The sequence below is a fragment of the Podarcis filfolensis genome, assembly GCF_964270895.1.
Source record: "Podarcis filfolensis genome assembly, chromosome: 2".
NCBI lineage: Eukaryota > Metazoa > Chordata > Lepidosauria > Squamata > Lacertidae > Podarcis > Podarcis filfolensis.
Window position 1 is genome coordinate 56,736,325 of NC_139605.1, and position 17,690 is coordinate 56,754,014.

At 46.8% G+C, this 17,690-nt stretch overlaps 1 protein-coding gene across 4 annotated transcripts in view; it reads left to right on the top strand.

Moving 5' to 3' along the window:
* GPRIN1 (G protein regulated inducer of neurite outgrowth 1) overlaps positions 1–17,690 on the top strand; it is a 57,917-nt gene that overhangs the window by 15,210 nt on the left and 25,017 nt on the right. Inside the window, exon 1 of one of the 4 annotated variants that reach the window (XM_083603876.1) lies at positions 15,898–16,082. The exons of 2 other annotated variants lie outside the window; for them this stretch is intronic. The gene's annotated coding sequence lies outside the window, so the exon portion shown is untranslated. Of the gene's footprint in view, positions 1–15,897; positions 16,083–16,266; positions 16,384–17,690 lie in introns of those variants that run through there. One more of the 4 variants, XM_083603879.1, reaches the window with a different exon arrangement.

Sequence of the window (17,690 nt, forward strand, 5' to 3'; positions counted from 1 at the left end):
TAAGCCTGTAATATAATGGTCATTCCCTTTCTCCCCAAAGAACATAGGAATTGTAATTCTGTTATCAGGGCTAAGCACCTCTAAGAGAAGTCTCTGCACTTCAGCAAGCTACAAATCCTATGGCTTTGAAGGGGAAGCCCTGGCAGTTAAAACTGTTTTAAGTCTTGTAGTGTGGATATACCATTAGGTGGCCTGGGGAATATTTCTTCTTGACTTGAATCATCTTATTTTTAATCAGCCACCTGTCTCACTTTTTGAACTGATTCAACACACCCATTGCTGAAATTAATGATGTTTGGGGTGGGGGTTGAAGTGTAGGTGGGTTCCCACGAGGCAAGACACAGTGATAACAGCAAGAACCTTTATTGAACTACATAACTGGGAAGCAGAGGCAAAGCAACTACTTATATACATTTCTGAAAGCCTGGGCCACTCCCACTCCCAACGTGATTGGCTGTCTACACTTGCAAACTGCAAATCACGGGCCAGTGGTAGAGGCCAAAATCCTGAAATGTTCTGTGATTGGACAACATGTATCGAATCAGAACAAAGGAGCTCAGAAATCTTAGTTCAGACTCAAGCTTGGGCAAACACAGACCACGGAATACATAACAGGGTTGGAGGGAGAAATACTTGTCTAGGGACAGAGCATGATGATACCATGGAATAGGAAGTTTGCTCTTCAAAACAAGCAAGCTCCTGAGAAATAGACAAGCTCTTCCTCCTGAGCAGGCGCATCACTTCCCCCTAGGAATCCTGTTTGCCTTCAGTGAGTGAACCAAACTGAGCTCATTGTGATCTTTTTTCCCTGTCTACAAGAGTCACTTGAAAACACAGTGATGTGATAGTGTCCAGCAGAGCTATGAATTTATTCATGCTTCATATTTATTTCTAGCAGCACTCACAGTGAACCAGGCACGGTACTGTACCCACTCCAGCAAAGGCAGGAATGTCCTCCAATTGGCTTTGAAAGTAGAAGACCATAAACAAGGTGATTTTTGAACATCATAGATGCTCATAGATCCAACTGGCCCCAGAAGCTTGGTGCTGACTTACAATAACAACAAAGAGTCCCATGGCACATTTAAGGCTAACAAATTTATGGCATAAGGTTTCTTGGACTGGAGTCAATTTCATCAATGGTTCTCCCAGGTTTCATGGAAAGTTTTTTCCTTCCTGAGGCCACATGTCAGTGGAGGGCGGGGCCAGAACCAAAATTGGATGGAGCAACAGCTGTGACTCTGTATAGTAGGCTTATAGTAGGTTGAACAGGACAAGACTTTTCAGATCTCTAAAATGTGGTCATAGAACACTTGAGTCTCGTGAAGCCAGTGCTTGTGCTTCTGGGTCTTGTGCAAAGAAAGAATGTGTGTATCTCCCCTGTACATGTGTCAGGCATGCAAGGCAGCTCTCCAAGGGTGGAATATGCATGTCTCCTTAGAGGAGACTCTAAGATGTGCAACTCATGAACTCTCTATGGTGAAAATAAGAAAGGGTAGAGCAATTGGAGGTGGGGAGCTCCACAGGGTACAGCAATAGATTGTGGAATAATGCTTGTGAGGAGTTACGGGATATTATTCTCCGGACATCATTCTAGTGGATGTTAGTAATGTGAGTGTCAGGGAACTGCCATCGGAGCCAGAGGCGGAGGGAAGGCTCCAGAGGGATGCCGGAGAGGGTCCCAGTAGGGAGAGAGGCAGCCCATCTGCTGGGGAAGGAAATCCGCGTAGCACCAGTGGAGAAGGGGGGCAGAAGGGGGAATCGGCGAGGGGGCTCCAGGACTCCTCGCCGGAGACCAGCGGGGAGAGCACGGGTCCTCCGCTGCCCACACCCTCCCTACGCAGAAGACTTCCGCGCAGGGAGAGTAGGAGGAGACTAGGCGTCAAAGAACTTCTTTGCTGGAAGAAGTTCAAGAAACGCCCACTGACGGATTCTGCCAGCGATTGAAACAGCCACGGGTGAGAGGCTGTCCAGACAGAAAGGGTTCACCCAGGCAAACTAGCCAGGAGTGGCGACAACTTACGCACGAGCAACCCCTAGAACCATTACAGTGAGCAAGCATTTTAGCTGATGTAGATTTTGTGTTTGCATTACAAACCCAACTGAAGGGGCAAGAGCCATTTTTAAGCTTTAGCCTTGGCTTAAAGATAAACCCCAGTGTTGTCATTCTTCACAATAATAGAGGGACAGAAGAGTTCTTGGGCAAAACAGTGCTGTGTGAAGAGAGGTGATGAATTTCCATGCCAGCGTTGTTTTAATTTCTGATAAGGACACAGTGCATGCATCCCTTTCGCTCCTGTTCCCCAGGGAAAGGGCATCCTGGTTAGGCCCCTTCCTACGCACCCTGGCCTCTTCTCTTCCACCCACCCAGCAGAAAGGAACAGTGATTTTGATGTGTGAATTAGCAACTGGAGAGTGAATCATGTGTGAGTCACAGCACAAAGCACAGGTGGCATCAGGCAAATTATAGGGCACCCACCCAACACTAGCCTCTTTCAAATGCCAGGATACAGCCACTAATTTGCTCCCTTTATGTACTGAGGGTCCTGTTCCCTTTCCTTGCATCCTTTCTTTGCTTTCCCTACCCAAAGAGAGTGATAGTAAGCAGAATAATATGGCCGTAAGATCCAACATTCATGCTATTAGACTAGTGCACATTCCAGACTAGCCAAGATGACTCTATTTAGGAACATAGGATGCTGCCTTAAACTGAGTCAGGCTATTGGTCGGGAGTAGCTCTCCAAGGTTTCAAGCAGGAGTCTCTCCCAACCCCTGCTGGAGAAGCTGGGAATTGAACTTGGGAGCTTCCGCATTCTAGGGAGATGCTCTACCACTGAGCTACAGTCCTCCCCCTAAGGGCTTTTCTGCTATTGCTCATACTGGGCAAATGTAGTGATGGGTTCCTTGGATTCTACAGGGTTTGCATGGGTTTCTATTCACACTGATTAATTTGGGTCCATGGCATTCTTGTGGGATAACCAGTCTCATATAACCAACATGCTTAGGTCTAATTAATGCATGAAAGTGTTAAAACCATAGAGTAAGCTGTTCTGCCAAGCTTAGCTCACCTTGAGAGGGACTAGGTAATCAAGCCTTTGTTCTACTACTATCTACCTGTGAAGCTCAACATGTGAGAAAGTTTGAGCTGGTTGCTGCAGCTCAGACCACATAGCTCTAACAAGACTCTCTTGGGTTCCTATACCAATAGTTATTTATTATTTATTAAATTTGTATACTTCCGTCCATCTGTAGATCTCAGGGCAGTTCACAACATAAAAATACAAGATAGAAACACAAAATACATAATAAAAATAAGAACAAAAAAAACCCCAACCACAAAGCAAGAACCCCCCCTTCCCCACCATAATTTAGGAACTTTCACCACTGTAACTAAGCAAAGTTTTACTGCCCACCATACTTTTTCTGAATGTGTATGGAAAAACACATGAATCTGACCTTTGGAGAGTTTGTAAGCAAACAATTTTTAACTTACCAAATGTGTGGTCTTTTTCTATGCTAGAGGAAGAGGGAAACTTTAGAAGGAACTCACAAGGGCATATTCAAAAGATCTAACAGCCTATATTTCCACACTTTACTTTGCTGCATATTCTCTGATTTTAAATCTCTGCTGTTGCCCCTGATAGGGTATTCTCATTTTATACCTGTTTTTTCCTTGCCATCAACACTTTTGTAACACCACAAATATTCTGTAGCCAATGGTAACAGCTGCTATGAAACTGAGAGAAGTGACCTGCCTCAGGCAGAAGTATTAGAGGCTGCAGATAGATGAAACCAGGACCGTAGCTGTGCCATACATTTAAAGCACTATGATGCCACTTTAAACAGCCATGGCTTCCCCCAAAGAATCCTGGGAACTGTAGTTAAGGGTACTGAGAGTTGGTAAAGGTAAAGGGACCCCTGACCATTAGGTCCAGTCGTGGCCAACTCTGGTGTTGCGGCGCTTATCTCGCTTTATTGGCCGAGGGAGCCGGTGTACAGCTTCCGGGTCATGTGGCCAGCATGACTAAGCCACTTCTGCCGAACCAGAGCAGCGCACGGAAATGACGTTTACCTTTCCACCGGAGCGGTACCTATTTATCTACTTGCACTTTGACGTGCTTTTGAACTGCTAGGTTGGCAGGAGCAGGGACTGAGCAACGGGAGCTCACCCCGTCGTGGGGATTCGAACCGCCGATCTTCTGATCGGCAAGTCCTAGGCTCTGTGGTTTAACCCACAGTGCCACCCGCGTCCCCTGAGAGTTGTTAGGAGACCCATATTCCCACTACAGAACTTCAGTTCCCAGAGGGGTTTAACAGGCAATTCCTCTTCCCAGGGAACTCTGGGAATTGTAGCTCTATGTGGAGAATAAGGATCTGAAGCCGTTTTAAACAATGTTAAAAACTGTTAAGATGTATCATAATCATAGGAATAGGGTGGGATCTAAAGAATGCACATCACAGATGTCAAAAAACCAGGGCAAAGATGGTTACTGTATTTTTATAAATAACAGCCCAGTGATGACAAGCATATCAGTAGTAGTTGCATGGAGGACTAGGAAGATCAAGGGGGAAAAGTTCTGGTATCGCCATTTACATTTCACCATTTACCAGCATAATATGGCTGCATTGACCGCTCTCCCAAAGTACAGTGCTCTGTATTTGATGCAAGTTACTCTGAAAAGCCTATAATTCATCTACCCTGTTTTGGCACCATCAACAGTCTGGGACATGCTGACTCAAACTCAGATGCTTGACCTGGGTTACTGCTACAGTATCTCAGAGAAATAGAGCACCCATGCCATGTCTGTATCACACATTATAATTTAAAAGCATAGTTTTATAAATAATGACACCAGCCCTGCAAACGGACACTCTGAAATGTAAGAATAGCCCTCCTTACTTACATGTACATGATGGACAATGACGTTTATTTGGGCAAGGGCCCTTTTGATAACTATTAACAAGAAATCAAGAAAGGTAAGCGGAAGCAAACCAATCTCTGTGTGTATACAAATAGCGTATTTACTCAAATGTAGTGCATACCTTTTTTGGCCAAATTAAGTCGCGAAAATTAGGGTGCACATTAGATTTGATGGTACATTTACATTCATCAGCAAATAGTTTTTTGGCATCAAGCTTTTGAAAATTGAGGTAAGGACTGGATTTGATGACGCATTACATTCGCATAAATACAGTATTAACATACTAGATCGCATTCCTTGTCCTGCAGCAAAGTGTTATGTTTCAAGGCAGGGATAACACCACCAAAAATGTCGGGGCTTTTTATTCTTTGTTTTCTAGAAAGAATTGTAGAATAGGAAATAAGAGTAGTGGCTTGGGAACTGTGCTGGTAAAAGATTTTCAGTGATGGTATCATTAAGATCTGTACCTGTGTTAACTGTACTGCAAAGGTATTCTTGCATCTTAAATGAACAGGTTCAAAAAGGTTTCAATCTCTTGTTTTGTTTCCGTCTTTTGTTCCCGTTGTCCATTTCAAGTACACTAGGATCTAAGCTCATTTCCTTTCTTTGAAGTATAATATCTCCATTGCATCAAAGGACCTTGTGATAAGAGGGTTTCCATATGCTGTAATAGCTATCCTTGACCAGTAAGTGGACTCTTAACATTCAGAATAACCCCTATTGACTTATTAATCACTCGAGCCCATCTCCAACAGAGAAGCTGCATAATCATCAAGCTATATTGTCTCACTGCATGTTTAAATATGACTTTTAACTATGAGGAAATAGGGTGACCCAGACTGGCCCAAGGCATTTTGGGGCAGAAAATCCAAAAGACAAACCCTCCTTTCCTATAACTAACATGGAGCACAACCCATCTCGTTGAAACAAAACGGAAACAACATAGAGTGTTATCCTCCTCCTCAAAGATCTCTCCTGCCCCCAACACCTCTGCTGCCCCCTAAGACTCAAAGCAGGAGTTGCCATTGTGTTGCTCACAGAGGCCTTCCCAGATGCCCATGGGGTCCCAACCATTCCCCCATTCCCCCACTGAAGTTTGGCTTGAATGAAGCCTTCTGCAGCAAATGGAATGCTTTTTTCAAGCCTCATTGCTGGCAAGGGGCAGGGGGAATGAGCATATGAGGGGGGAGCCTGAGATGTGTGCATTGTTGCAATGCCTGCATGCTAGCCATCACAGTGTCTCTTGTCAGCAAATGTCCCCATGGGCTCAAGAAGATGGACAGCCCCTTGCTTAATGACTCCTGAAATCCATGGCAGCCACATCACTAGGCATCATGGTTTGATCACCTCTATGTGCAACTGAAATCTACATGTTTATATTAAATCCCTGTTTATATTTTAAAAGAACATGGATTAAAAATAACCCATCTAGCGTCTTTTGCTTGTCTGACAACTCACCTCACCATGGAAATCTGTGGTGTGATATTAGAAGCAGGCACAGATTTCCAGAATGAGACAAAATGGGCTGCTAGCTGGTATTTTCACTTTATTCAAGAATTTTGTTTTTGGCCTTTGAAAAATATTTATTACCTTCTTTAGACAATGTAAAGTATGTACAAGAATGTAGTAAGTCCTTTAGTTGTATACCTGTACATTCTGTTTCCTTCAGAGGTAGTCTTAATCATTATGACATTATTTTAATCATGATTCCTGTATTTTGTCCTGCAAATCCTAAAAGGAATTTGAAAAGACTCACCTCTGGTCTCCCAGGGGCTTGCCTACCTGTTAGTGGTGATCAGCTACAGATTATTACAGTTGAAATATTTCACTTTAATCTATTTTAAGGGAGCCTAGATTACATTCCCATAGTCTAATTTTGCTCCACAAGCCTCTAATCAGCCTATTTTCTTTAAATTGCTAAGTGAAACCCCTTTCTTTTAGAACCAATAGAAACTAGTGCTGTGTACACACTGCCTCTTAGTCTGGCTCCAACATGCACCACTATTGTTTGAGGCTGAGTACACATGATGTTAGCCACACTACATCTGGGTCTTGTAGCTTCTCGTGATATGCTCCTGTTTGATGTGCTTTCCCTCAAATGAGGTTCCATCTGATTAGAAAACAGAAGCAGTGGTTAAACTGAGGTGTGTATGGCTCAGGCAGCCATTACACATGTACAGCTTACAGCACATGCACAGTGAAATGGAGTCCAGCATGAGGAAACAAATCAGATAATGGACATCCCCACCCCACCCCCTCTGGTCTGTACAGAGATGTAAGAGACAACTTGACCTGCAACAAAACATTGCGATGTGGACTGCTGCTGCTGAAGCAACCTTCTGACACCAGCATCACTGCTGCTTATGTGGATGGGTCTAGGGTATGATGGCATTGTTACGAAAAAGGAGCAATGCTGCTGAGTGCTCCAGATGGCTGGAAAGCCAAACAGGATGTTGATGTTATGGGACTGTACCGTGGCAACAAAGGACAGTCTATTATGTGCACTGAGCACCGGATGTTAGCTCAGAGTGTCACATGACCCTGTACTGGAAGTACATGGGTGGAGTTTTTCTCTCTCTGACTGCTGATGTGAGAGGGTGCAGACATGATTTCTCTGCACTACTGGAACGACAGAAATAAAGACATGTAGATATATTTCTGTCTGTCTCTTTCCCCTCCCTGGGAGAGGAGGGGGAGGAATGGTGTGTTCTTCTTTCACGTTGGGAAGAATCGCCGATTGGAGACCTCCCTTGATCCTGCCGGGAGTCGCAGACAGGAGGTCACAAGGATTCAAGCCGGGCACCTGGAGGGTGGCCAAATTCCTCTGACATATGGCTTGATATCAACATATGGTAGCAGAAGCTGCTGGTTATCTGATCCATGGGAATCAGCATGAGAGGTGAGAGGTTGATGGATCGTGTGCCATCCTCTGCACCAAGGAAAGAAGATAACGTCTGCATTGCAGCCAGAAGCTGCACGGCTGGACACCAAGAGGGGGTGTTTTCCAAGCAACGGAGCCCCAAAAAGGTATGCTGAATATCGGGCTAAAAGTGTGAATGCAGATTGATTTATTCTCTGGTTCACGAGAGAGCTGCGTTTGGAAAAACAGCTCTGAAAGAAAGGCTTGCATACCAGAAATTCTTGCGGCGAGATAAGGATGAAAGGTATGCACAGTTGCTAAGCAACGACAGTCAGGGCAGTGGAAAACTACTGACACCTGGGGCTGGCTCAGTCAGAGCTGGGAAAGCGAAAGTTGTTTTGACTTTGAGACAGCTTGGAGATTGCCTGCCTGAGAGAGAGGCAGAAAGACAGCTCAAAAGGAGCTTTTGGGATTTTACTAGCTCGAGAGTGGAGAGCTGAGACTTGAGTTCAGCATGGATGCCAAGAAGGGGGGTGTGCCCCTGAGTGCCGTGGTTCAGGATGAACACAGCCGGCATGCTGCACTGGAAGTAAAGGACAGGGGGAGGGAGGAACGGAGTTCTAATTCCCCCACCGATGAGGCTACTGGAAAGGATGCTGTAGCTTTGAACGCTGTCCGATGTTACAATTGCGGACAGGCTGGGCATCTTCAGCGGAACTGCAAGAAGCCACGCCAGCCGAAAGGAGCGAAGGGCCGCTCAGCAAGGCCTGAGGGAGCAGGCAAAGGTCATACCAAGTCTTCGGTGAAACCTGCAAAGGCCCTGATGGCGAAAGGAACCACGCCAGATGTTGGACACTCTTTTGTAATCGATACGGGCTGTAATTTTCATATGTCCCCACACAGAGGACTCTTTTCGACGTTTAAGAAGCAAAGCTTCGCTGTGGAACAAGCCAACGGTCAGAAGCTGGAGGCGACCGGGGTTGGAACTGTGTATCTTAAGAGTCTGAACCTGACTATAAACAATGTTTACTTGGTTCCTGAATTGAAGTTCAATCTGCTGAGTGTTTCGCAGACTGCAAAGAAAGGACTGAAACTGTCCTATGACGATAAGAGCTGCAAGATCTTCAAAGATGGAGAGTTATATCTTTCTGCCAGACAGAAAGGTGGACTGTATTTGTTGGACTTTGAGCAAAGTGATTACATGGAATGTAATTCTGAGTCTAACATGATTTCTCTTGCAGGTGTGACCAAGACGAGCGCCAAGAAGGTGGCCAGGGTCGACAGAGCGTTTCAGCGGGTGTATGCTGATGTGATTGGTCCTCTAGAACCATCTAGAGGCAATGCAAGATTTTATCTTGTGTGTGTGGATCATTTCTCTAACTTTGTCTGGGTTTATGTGTTAAAGAAGCCACAGGAAGCCTTGGAAAGGTTTCAGGAGTTTTGTGACAAGGTTAAAGACATGCATGATGCTAACATTGATTGTCTTTTGACAGATGAGAAGCAGATTTTTCTTTTACAGGATTTCCAGAGGTTCCTGCACAAGAAAGGGATAAGACACAAGGTTGCTGTTTCAGCGGAAGCGTGGAACAGGGGTGTCTGTGGACGGGTGAACAAAGAATTGCAAAAGGGGATGAATGCGCAATTGCTTAGTTCACATCTGCCACATGAGTTCTGGGCGGAGTCACTCATGTCGTTTTGTCATGCGTGGGTGAGAAAGGTTTCAAAAGAGTTGGGAAGTTCTCCTTTTGAGAAACTGTTCCAGAGAAAACCTTCTGTTGCCCATTTCAAGGTTTTTGGGTCTCATGTGAGGACAGAAGCTCCAGGTGGAGTAAAGAATGCCAGAGGCATTTTTGTGGGATATGAAAAGGGTCTCTACAGAGTAATTTTGTCTGAATCTGGTCAGGTGATTCTCACAAAATTTCTAGAGAGTGCTCCTGAAAAGGAGAGAGTGATAGCACACACATTTCCCACAGAGGACGATTCAGATGATGATGATGATTTCACAGAGTACAGTGGTACTGAGAGTGACAGTGATAGCTCAGACAGCTCAGTTGTCACAGTCATTGAGAGGAAATCTCACACAATGGATAGACCTTCACAGGTGAAGGATGAACCACTGTTTACTGTTGGAACTGGTTCTCCTAAGAGTCCTGAGACAGAACCAGTGAGCAGAGAGGATCAGCACCTCATACGCAGGTCTGAGAGAGTCACAAAGGGTGAACCACCCAAGAGGTACTCAGAAGAGTATGCTAATTTAGCTGTTGCATGTGTTGCTGTTGTACACAACCGAGGACAGGTTGGAGCTGTGTCTAAGTCAGAGACAAAGACACAACAGAGAGTTGCTAGCCGAGGTAATGCAGATGCACTCATTCCTTGGAGGCCAGACAACCAGAGAGGTACACTGGGGAAACCAGTGGCGGGTAGTTCCAAGGGTGGAACTGAAACAACAGGGGAGTGTTATGTGTATAACAACTGTTTGTTTTCTTCTCTGGATCACGCTTTGCTTGCCGCAACATGCATTGATTCTTTTGGGGGAGGTTGTTACGAAAAAGGAGCAATGCTGCTGAGTGCTCCAGATGGCTGGAAAGCCAAACAGGATGTTGATGTTATGGGACTGTACCGTGGCAACAAAGGACAGTCTATTATGTGCACTGAGCACCGGATGTTAGCTCAGAGTGTCACATGACCCTGTACTGGAAGTACATGGGTGGAGTTTTTCTCTCTCTGACTGCTGATGTGAGAGGGTGCAGACATGATTTCTCTGCACTACTGGAACGACAGAAATAAAGACATGTAGATATATTTCTGTCTGTCTCTTTCCCCTCCCTGGGAGAGGAGGGGGAGGAATGGTGTGTTCTTCTTTCACGTTGGGAAGAATCGCCGATTGGAGACCTCCCTTGATCCTGCCGGGAGTCGCAGACAGGAGGTCACAAGGATTCAAGCCGGGCACCTGGAAGGTGGCCAAATTCCTCTGACATATGGCTTGATATCAACAGGCATACCCCATGGGTCTGTTGGGGCCATGCATGTACATCAGGTGGGACTGCCAATCTGGTGCTCCTGCCCAGTGCACGCGCATGGCCCCAACCTTAACCAATGACCCACCCTAGTCACAGTCAGGCAAACCGTGTTGCTGGTGTCAGGAGGGCGACTGCAATTCTACACTGCCGCACACACCACTATTCTCAGCCATGCTGTCTGCCATCACCTACCCACCCTGCCAGCCCTCCTCTGTGTGTGTGTGTGTGTGTGTGTGTGTGTGTGTACGCTGATGTGTGTGTGTGAGCACTCTTTCTCTCATACACACTTACCTTTCTGTTCCAGATAAACATGCTCAGTCCTGACTAGCTGGGATTTGGGAGGGGGGTGTTAATTTTTCTTTCCTCTTTCTCAACTTCTGTAAAACGTGGTGTTACCCTAATCGTGCTGGTACCTCCTCGTGTGTGTAAATGGTGCTGCTTTGGTTACATAACATTCCACACTCAGAATCAGTTAACTGCTAGCTTTAGAATTATTCACAATGGCTATATGGAGCCACCATTGTCAGAGGCAACATAACCCTGAATGCTAGTTGCTGATCTGCAACAAAGGGGGTGTGCTATTGCCCTCTTGCTCTGCTGGTTTGCCCCAGTGGGGGAAGCAGGTTACTGGGCTAAATAGGTCTTTGGACTGATCTAGTGGAGATGTTCTTATGTTCGCATGTTTCCCCCAGCATCTGCCTCAGTCTGGTTAAGGAAATCCACATGCTGTAATATTAAGACAGGAAGTCAACTTACACTAAGACTAAGACATCATTGGTCCTTCTGACTCAGTATTGTCTACGCTGACTGGTAGTAGCTCTGTAAAGTTTCACACTGAGGTCTTTCCCAGCCCTACCTTGAGGATACAGGGATTGAACCTGGGGCCTGCTCTACCACTGGGCCATGGCCTCCCAAAACTAAAAAGCAACCGTCAAGAAGCATGATTGAGATTCCACCTCAATGGAAGGAGAAACAGACAGGGGAAAGGACAGCCTTAAAACTGTTCCACTATCAGTCCTACTCCAAAGCAAAGCTGAGCAGCATGAGCATTGACACCCTGGGTCAGTGACAGTCTCCCTGATTAATCTGAACCATTCCTGGAAATTGAATACCAAAATCCATATGTAGACCTTCAATTCCCATAATATCCTGGTGCAAGGGGACAGGTGGTGGCCTCTTTTCAGTAGGAGGAAATGGCTATTTGCTTGGAATTGGCTTCAGTTCTTTGACAAGTGTGTTTACATGCTTTAAATGGTTTTTAAAAACAGGTTTAACGTTCACAGCTGCACTGCCTTTCCATCTCATGCTTTCGCCTCAGGCAAGAAGTCATCTATGAATTATCTGTGATTGCGTAACGGTAGACTCCATGGAGCCCTGTGCCCAAGCCGCTTAGGGATGGGAGTTATCTTTTAGTACAGTTCCGTACACATCAAGACAGTTTCTGCTTCTGGGTAGACCTTGGCTATTGCTTACAGAAGAGAAGGATTAGAACATTCTCCAATACGGCAAATGGAGAGTCAGGGTTTTAAAGAGAAACAGTGGGCAGGCAGACCCAAATGGGCAGTTTAGGAGAAAGTGGGCAGTTCAAAAAGAACATTTGGGCAGTTAAAAAAATTCAAGTCTTGCCAAAGTTGCATTATCTTTGGTGATTCAAAACAACTGATAACAATGTGAAAAGTAAACTGAGTAGTCCAAGCTCCTCTAGAGCCCCAGGCCATAATCAAGGATATCCATTTCTCTTTCTCCTGCCAAAGACACCCCCTGCAGACGCCACTGCTGTTCCCCACAGAGTATTCACCAGTATTTCTAATATGAAGGAAACGTAGCATTCTTCTGCATTAGTGTAGTCAGATTGCCAGTCCTGGGGATATTCTCCTGCTCTGTGTAAATTTGCTAAATGTCATGCTATTGAGCAAGAAAACACATAGGCACATGCAAGGCAAGTGTATATGCACCAGTGTGTTGCAACAGAGCGTGTGTATTGTAGTCACATGCTGCTGGACAGTTCTAAACGTTCCTTTTTAAGAAGTCCCAATAGGGAGCTGTAGTCCAAAACACCTGGAAGGCACTGGATTGGGTAAGGTGACTCTACACAGTAGATGGTCCTGAATCTGCTGTCTTGTTATTTTGAAGCTGAAGTGACTCTGCTACCAACCAAAGCACTGTGCAATGCTGAGCTGCTGAAGTCTGAGCTAGAACGAGGAGGTGGAGAGAGTCCTTCAGGACCTGGGGGGAGGGTGTAGCAGGGTGGGAAGAAGAGAAGAACCTGCCGCTGATGAGTATAAGTGGTTTCCTCGTCACTGCCGAGAGTGAGTGCGTAGGATGCTGTTAGACAAAGCCTGAGCTGGGAAGCAGCGGCAACAGAGCTTCTGTGCTCTCTGTGTGGAGTGCTTTCCTTTCCAACCGCTCTGTCTCAGGTAGCATCAATATTCAGCCTTCCACACATTTCTCTCCCCCTCCCATCACCCCATCTACAAATCCTCCAGAAAGATGCCCTTTTCGTTTAGTGCAGAAAAGGGGGCATGAAGCAAATGGGAGGGGGCGAACATGCAGTGGGTGCTTCACCTTCCTCCCCCTCTCAGAGAATCTAGGCTCTTGTCTTTTTTTCTGGCTGCAGCACATGTTGGCTTCTCTGATGGAGTTGGCAGAGTGGGTGGCATCAATTGTAGATTCAGGGTGTGGGTGGATTTGCACTTTGTGGGTTTTCATTCTTTCCCCCTCCTTCCCCCAGACAATATTAGTAATCAAGGCAGGGCAGAGGATGGCAGTTTTGTTGCCTATAGGGAGTGGAGAGAGGGAACGGGTCACTGTTGAAAGAGGAGAGTGATGATGAAGAAGAAGTTCATTTGTGCCTTTCTTGCAGATGTTGAAGGGTGCTTCTTGGCTTTTCATAATGCTCACTTTCCAGGAGAGGGGTGGGGAATTGAGAGGTCTTGTGGAGAGGATGCTGGAAGGCATGTGTGGTCCATAATCAACTTTACTGACTCCGATGCAAAATCAAACACCATTTCCCCTAGCCATCTATGGTTGACCCAAAACTTTCCAGATGGTTTTTGTGCAATAATTGCACTGTTGTTTGACCCAAATGTTTCTACTGCAAAATATATCGTTGTCATATCACTCAAACTATGACTTTTGTCACTGCGGAAATGCAATCTTTTACCCTTTCTCATCTAAATGGTGTATTTAGCACTGTATGGTACGTGGTCACACAATGGACAAGTGATAGACTTTATGACCCCCATACTATTATATGATTTTTTTTTTACCAATACTGTTTTTAATCATGTTTAAAAACTTGTCTGCTCTCCTAGTATAACATTCCAGTGTGGAATTATTCCTCTTAACTCAGGGGGGACTCACCAGTGTGATGCCCTCCAGATTTTGGTGGGACCCAGTTTCTGTTACTTCTAATGAAAGACCGTTTTGGCTAGAGCTGAAGGGAGTTGGAGTCCAACAACATCTGGAGGGCACAATGTTGTGTGTCCCTGTTCTAATTCTTTAACAACAACGGTAAGAACACAAACAAGGTGTGTAACTTTGGCAAGGTTCTGATCCCTTTTAACAATGCCCCACAATTTCATTGACTTCTTCCGCTACTGATTTGGAAGGGTGGAAATTTTATTTTTTACACTTTGACTCGTATGGTCATGCTAACCTGACTCTGTGGGATAATCAAGATTTGAAAATAGAAAGGCAGTCTTTTTGTGGCAGAATGGGGTTGATAGTGAGATTTATTTGTTAGATTAGTTAGCAGAAACAGGTAGAGATTTTTGTCGTTTTAAGTTTTATGGTTTAGATACCACTTACCCACTTGTACTGAATAGAAACATATTCTACTACAGCACCTTTTAGTGTCTGTTTATGGGCCGTCAGCAGATTAAATGAATAATATATATATTTAAAAGTGTGATCTGAGTAGAATTGGGAAGCTGGCACAACTACTCTTAAGTGACTTTGTAGTAGCACACAAGTGACATTTAACTGCTTCCAGTGTCAGCTGCATATATATCTTATTGTTGTGAGGACCAGGCTTTCAGAAATGATTAAATTACAAACAGGAATAGAATTTCCTTGCTACCTGTAGCTGTTGGGTCATTTTTCACATAGTAACAGTCATTCCTGCATTGCAGGGGGTTGGACTAGATGACCCTCCGGGTCCCTTCCAACTTTACAATTCTATTATTCTAAGTGCTATGACACTATATAGAACATAGAAGTATAAGCTTGGAAGGGTAACAGGCTTAACAGCCAAGGCAAAGAGATATGGATGGAACAGAAAAATGGGGGAATTGCCAAATACGAACCGATTTACAGAAAACCCCCGAAAGAAACCGTGTTGGTATTAAAACCAGAATAGTGAGCAAGCCTTGAGTTCAAGGAACATCAGGCTGGATGGTAAGCAAAATAGAGAGTAGAGAAGAGAAAATGCTGTCTTGATGTTGGCAGCCATGTTTTTGGCAATCCTGTGCACATCTACTTGGAAGTAAGTGCTACTGCGCCCTGTCACTTGCACCATCTACTGTGTTGCAAACCAGGGACGAGGAACCTGTTGCTCTCCAGATGTAGTTGAACTCCAACTGCCATCAGCCCCACCCATGGCCAGTGATTAGGGGCGACAAGAGTTGGAGTCCCACAGTATCTGGAGGGCCACAAGGACCCAATCTCTGCTAGAAACACTTTCCTGGGGAGCAAGCTTCGCTGGAAACTGGCACATTTTCGGGTGGACGTGTATCGGAGCTCAGCCGTAGCTTTCTCGAAGGTGCCCGGCCAGTAGACCCTTGTTATTGCAACAAACTAACGAGACTGCCCCTCTCTGTGTAGAAGAAGAGTCATTTTGCGTATTTTCGCGGCGGGACCAAGAGCAAGGGCAATCTGTGGCCAGTCTACCCGCCCTGCTATTGCATTGCCACGAGAATCGCAGCTCAGGCGAGAGATCCACTCTCTCCCACCCCCCGCTCCTGTGCAGGTTCCTGAAGAGCTGCATCCCTGACAGAGCCCAGACTCTCCTCCCCCGTTGCTGGGAGCGCTGCCTCTCTCTCTCTCTCTCTCTCTCTCTCTCTCTCTCTCTCTCTCTCTCTCTCTCTCTCCATCTCCAAGTGCCTAGGCAGGCAGGCAGCCTTCCTCCCGCTCCCTCCCTCCCCGACATCAGATGCCTGGCTGGCTCCCACACGCATGCTCCGAGCGGCACTTTCTCGTCGCCAGCAGCGCCCGGAGCAGCCGTGCAGGGCGAGCCGCGGCGCCTTTCCCGCACCCCGGGGCAGCGCATGACTCCAGCAGGTAACGGCACGCACCCCTCGCGGCTTGGGGAGTCTCTGGAGCGCGAGGCCGGAGCCCAGGCCCAAGCCAGACTCCAGGAGGAGGGGGAGATCCCCTCCGCTAGGGTCCCAGATGGGGGCGCCTTTCACCCTCGGGAGCGTCTAGAGCGCTCTGCCCGCCGGGGAGGAAGCGGCGCTGGCGGAGCACGTGCCCTGGCGAGCCGGAGCTGGCTTTGTTCGGAGGTTGCTCCGGCGCCACCTCAACCTAACCGGGGGCAGGGGGCGGTGGGCAGAGTCGCTGCTCCAGCCGCTCACTCCTACAGGTGATCAGAGGGTGGGCATCGCCTACTGATCATGGGATGAAGATCCCGGGTGAAGTCGCCTTGCATTTGCGCGCGGTGCGGGAGTCGTGCGCGCTGAGTTCCCTCGTGCGCTGCAAGCGGGAGAGGAGAAGGTGCCCTGCGCGCTCGCCGTCCCCGGGAAAGCTGCTCGAAGGCATCCTCGGAGCAGCCTGCCTTCTCCATGTGTGTGCCGTTATGAAAGATTAAATTTGACCCCAGTGTTTTGCGGGTCTTTCCCCCCACACCCCGCTCTCCTCATTGTGTGCGACCACGCGTACTAGGTAAAGCGTGTTGTTGTCTCGGGTAGGTGCGCGCGCATTTGGCCATGGGGTGTGTGTGTGTGTGTGTGTGTGTGTGTGTGTTTTCCGCGCACGCCGCCGCGGTTAAGCAGGCGTGTGGGCAGGGAGCCGCGTTAGTGTTCTTTGCCTGTTTGTGTGCATGCATGCGCTCGCTCTGTTTATGTGTGTGCTTGTGTATGTGCGCGCGAATGGAGCGTGTGCCCGTGCCCGCCCCCTGCTGGTGGGTTGTGAAGATGTGCATTTTCCCGTGCGATCAGGGCCAGCGTAGTTTTGCCCACCTCCATGGCGCGGGATCCATTCATCAGTTTGCAGCCACAGCGCCAGTTCGGTTTCCGAGGCGACTGGTCTCTGCTGACAACCGCCTCCCACCCCCCGCCCGCTCGCCTTCCCCTTCCCCAGTGAATCATGGTTGCTTTCCTACCGCACACAAGCCATTATGGCAAGATCTTCTCTCTCCAGCCAGCTAGAAAGTCCCTGTCTTTCCCTCCTGGGGCTGCAGATTATTAGGGATTCTCTCGCTTCTCAACTCTGGATCCAGCATTCTCTAGGCAGGGATTTCGTTGACTCTCAGCTCTTTCGCTTCACTGAACTCTTCCTTCCGTTTGCCTGACTTTGCTTTTACTGGCTGTGCATTTAAGTTGGAGGCCAGGGACCTTTGGGTTTGTAGTGGGAGGGATGAGTTGCATATTAAATATGGATGCAAGGAATCCACTCCCAGTTTAGGCTCATAGTAAACCCTTCACATTTTAAAGGGCTCTTAGAGTGTTTGAAGTGGCGTAGAGATATTAACTAAGTAATCTTTAGAACAACAGGGTGTGTGTGTTTGTTTAATACGTTTATATCCCACCTTTTTCTCCAAGGAGCACACATGATTCACCCCTCCTCATTTAACCCCCACAACAACCCTGTGAGGTAGGTTAGCCTGAGAGGCAGTTACTGGCCCAAGTGAGCTTCATGGCAGAGTGGGGATTTGAACCGTGATCTCCCAGG